We start from the raw sequence: 4,281 nt of genomic DNA on the forward strand, positions 1-4,281 counted from the left end.
AAAAATAATCACTTTACACCATAAAACCGAAAAAGTTATAAAGTACCTAATTCACCCCCCTCTTAGGCATATCTGATACTTACAATTGGCATCAGAGCAAGTTATAGGTAACTTGTTCCTAAAGATCCAAAATGGCTTCCGCAAATCAAAATCCAGTTTTTAGAGATGGTGGTAGTAACAACAAGCCTCCATTATTTTGTGGTGAATACTTTGACTTTTGGCAAATCCGAATGAAGGCTTATTTAGAAGCACAAGGAGAAGAAGTGTGGGAGGCTGTCCTTGAAGGTCCTCATGTTCCTACAACTATTGTCGATGGCGTTGTATCAGATAAACTTAAAGCCTCATGGAATGATAACGATAGAAAGAAGGTTCTTGCTGACAAAAAGGCTATCAATCTTCTTCAAGGTGCTCTTAGTATGGATGAATTTTTCCGAGTATCGGCATGTACAACAGCAAAGGAAATATGGGATACTCTTGTAGAAACTCATGAAGGTACCACTGAAGTTAAAAGATCAAGATTGAATACCTTAAGTCAAGAATACGAACTGTTTAGAATGAAGCCCAGAGAAACTATTCTCGAATTGCAAAAACGATTCGTTCATTTGACAAATCACTTGAAGGCACTTGGTAAGACCCTCAATACCGAAGAACTAAATCTAAAGGTGCTTAGATCTTTATCAAGGAAATGGCAACCGAAAGTAATGGCGATATCCGAGAAAAGGAATCTATCAAAGATGACTTCTGCAACCTTGTTCGGTAAACTTCAAGAATATGAAATAGAACTCGGAAGACTTGAAACACATGAAATTCAAATAAAAGATTCAAAAGATATTGCCTTAAAGACAAGAGTCAAGCATCATGATAGCAATCAAGAGGATGAATCCACTAGTGAAGAAGATGATGAGTTTATCAAAAAGTTTGAAAAATTTCTGAGAAAAGAAAGGAAAAAGGAGATCATTAAAGAGGAAGCACCAACAAGGAAGATTAAATGCTTTGAATGTGGAGAAAGAGGACATGTAAAAAGTGAATGCCCTAAACTTGAAAAGAAGAACAAATACTTCAAGAAAAATAAAGATAAAAAATAAAAGAAAGCATATGTAGCATGGGATGACAATGAAATAAGTTCATCTTCAGATGAAGAACATGTGAATCTTGCATTGGTAGCAACACACCATTCCGATGATGAAGACAATGAGGTTAGTAATGAATTTTCTGCTTATGATATTGATGCACAAGGCGCACTCAATATACTTACAAGGGAGTGATAACCTCGAACTGAATCTAGAACCACCTAATTACAAGATAATATAACTGAATCTGGTCACGTGATTGTTGTACCCACATTCCTTTTATGGTAACCTCTCTTGTTGCCTGTTGCCTTGTTGCCTTGTTTTTTTCAGTGCAGAATAGCCAAGTCCCTCGAATACGAGGATACCTTAGCAATGTTGCCCTCAGTTCATTCTCAAGATCATAGGTCCCAATGATGCTGCCTTCGATTCGCTAATATGATCTCGTCCCTCGAAGTTGCCTACGAAGTGCTGAGGTATCCTCCGGTTGCCTAAAAGTAAATGGCTATTCTGATCCTTCCCTTAGACTACCTGCCCCTCTATGGCAGGGACAGTCTTATGGAGAACGATGATTCGACGACCCTTCAACCTCCAAATAAAAGGACTTCCTTACCCTCCTATGGTATGGATAGCCCTGAAAGGCTAAAAGAACATTTTTCATCTAACCAGGTAATTTGCCCCTAATTGCTTTGCTCTGGTTTAAAAATCTTTTTATTACACTTCTTCTTAAAAAACTTCAATAAGGCTACGCTCATTTACGAGCTAAAGTCCTTATTTCTCTTCTTCTACATTTCTAAAACTTTTGGCTTCAAAACTAAAGAGCAAAGCAATTAAGAGCCCATGGAAAACCATGGATGCAAAGGGTGCCTTACACATTCCTTTTATATAAATTACCCCCGAACTCATTTTTCTTTTAAAAAGGTTTTTCCTGTTCTTTTAGCCTTTCTGTTAATTTGGATAAAATAAAAGTCGGTGGCATTTGATTGAATTTTTATTACTAAAAAAATGTGAAAGAGAACCTAAAATTAATTAGTGAAATATAAGCCCAGGGGGGTGTAAACTGAAAATGGGATTGTGAATAGCAACACGCTGGGCCCAAAGGTATTGGCCTAGCAATGTTTTTGTAACAGATTTTGTGAAATGCCAAAAATGGCGCCTGGGCCTCAGAGGGAGGTGTAATCAACAATTCGTGTGCAAGGCCCGTGGAGTTTTTGTTCTGATTTTCATGAAATGCCAAAAATGGCGTTGTGGGCTAATGGGGGTGATGAATAGCAGTGGCCCAAGATAGTACCGATCCAGTTGTTATTATCCAGGTTTTATTTAATAAAAAAAGAATTGAATTTAACAAAATAAATAAAATAAAATAGGAAATGGGGAAATTAGTGTTATTGAGTGACGCTTCGCATTCATTCTCACTCTCCTCTCTTTCGTTCTCTTCTCGTTCTTCTCTCGTAAACCAACGACGACGACAGAGAAATCTGATTCTCCGAGCGGCCACCACCACCGAACACTTCACCTTTGATTCATTCTCACGCTCACTTCGTCAATTCACAAGATAATCGTTCAAAATCTTCCACTCGAGCCCCAAATTGAAAACCCTAGGAACTAAGGTGATGATGAGACCGAGCTTAAGACCAAGGGGGAAAGAAATAGGAGATCTCAATCTTCACAGTAGTATCAAGAAAATGCAGAGAAGACGAATAATCGAAGGATTCGAAAAACTTACCTAAAGGGCGCAAAGTATGAAGACAGGCTATGATTTCAGGTAATAGTGCGATCCTCCACTTCTTGTAATGCTCCGTCTTCTTCTTCTGTTCTTATGGTGAGTGTTGAGTTGGTTTCAGAATTGATGAATCCTTGTTGACGAAGGTTGAAGGATAATTCAGTTACAAGTGAGTCTCCGTTCTTTTTCTGTTAACTGAATTTCTGAGCTTTCTTTTGGATACACATTCTGCAGAAGATTGAAGGAATTTTGAGGAGATTGAAGGTTGAATTGCAGAGAGGGTTGAAGTGATAAAGATGATGATTATGAAGTAATGAAGATGAAGCTGGGAGAATAAGATGAAGATGAGAGAGATAGGATGAAGATGTGAAGAATTGAAGAGATGAAGAATTGAAAACTGAAGGGGATCGAAGGGAAGGTTGAGAGGTGAAGAGATCTGTTTATATAGAGGTTTGAAGGAGGTTCTGTGAAGGTAAGTCCCACTCTGTTTCTTCTCTTTTCTGTTATATGTTAGTTATAGAATCTGTTAGAGGGTAGTCACAAACTGTCAGGGAATTAGTTAGTTCTGTTTTGACAGTTAGGTTAGTTACAAGATAGTGGTTATTTTGTTATAGGTTTTGTTGAAAGTTAGTTATATGGTTTGTTACAAATGGTTCAGGGTTGCTAAAACTGTTATGCAGGGTCGGTCTAGTAGTTGATGGATATGTAACTGACTTTTTGGAAATGGTTAGTTTGTTAGTTAGGTTGTAACTGGTTTGACAGTTGAAAAATCCTGCTATCGATGAATGAAATCAAGGAGAGTTTAAATGGCAGTTGGCTGAACTGGTTTTGGACTATTTATGGTTAGATGTATGGTTTATGTGCAACTATTAACTCATGGTTTTTTCTTTTGAACTGTATGTTGTTGAATGGGAATAAAAGGGATGCTGTTTATTAATTTGAATTGGGTATGGTTCATTCTGAATTAACCTTGAATCTTGACTGACTTTTGTGAGTTGTTTGGATATGGCTTGGATTTGTGCAGGTTTCATGAAGAAGGAATGGAGGGAAATTGACTTGAAGAATTGAAGAATTGAAGAAAGAAGTTTAGGATTAGGAACAAAGGACTCAAGCAAATCATTATTTTTGTTGTAACTTTTCTTATAACTTATGTAACCTTTGGTATGAGACGAATTGGATTTTTGTAATGAATTTGAATTTTGAAATATAATGTGATGTGCTTTGACTTTGAATATTTGGTTGTTTTGTACTTGTAATTTGTGGTTGAATGATAAACCTTGTTTGATACCAACCATTATTCAATAGCCTTGAACCAGGATGAATTATGAATGATAATGGTATATGAATGCATTTGACAGAAGTTCTGAACCTTGAATCCGGGATGATGTGAAAAGGTTGAATTAAGGATGAATGATTTTGATGTCTTTATTTGAAATTAACTCTTGACAAATCGTGAACTTAAAACCTTTAACGCAACTTGAACACGTTAGG

The 4,281-nt window shown here is 36.9% G+C and overlaps 1 long non-coding RNA gene across 1 annotated transcript; it reads left to right on the top strand.

The window, feature by feature from the left end:
- Positions 1-2,450: 2,450 nt before the first annotated feature.
- Positions 2,451-4,022, top strand: LOC131646088 (uncharacterized). The gene is made up of 2 exons (XR_009297287.1): positions 2,451-3,262; positions 3,815-4,022. It is a non-coding gene; the product is annotated as an uncharacterized LOC131646088 (long non-coding RNA).
- Positions 4,023-4,281: the final 259 nt, after the last annotated feature.

The sequence above is a fragment of the Vicia villosa genome, linkage group LG2 (genome assembly GCF_029867415.1).
Source record: "Vicia villosa cultivar HV-30 ecotype Madison, WI linkage group LG2, Vvil1.0, whole genome shotgun sequence".
Lineage (NCBI taxonomy): Eukaryota > Viridiplantae > Streptophyta > Magnoliopsida > Fabales > Fabaceae > Vicia > Vicia villosa.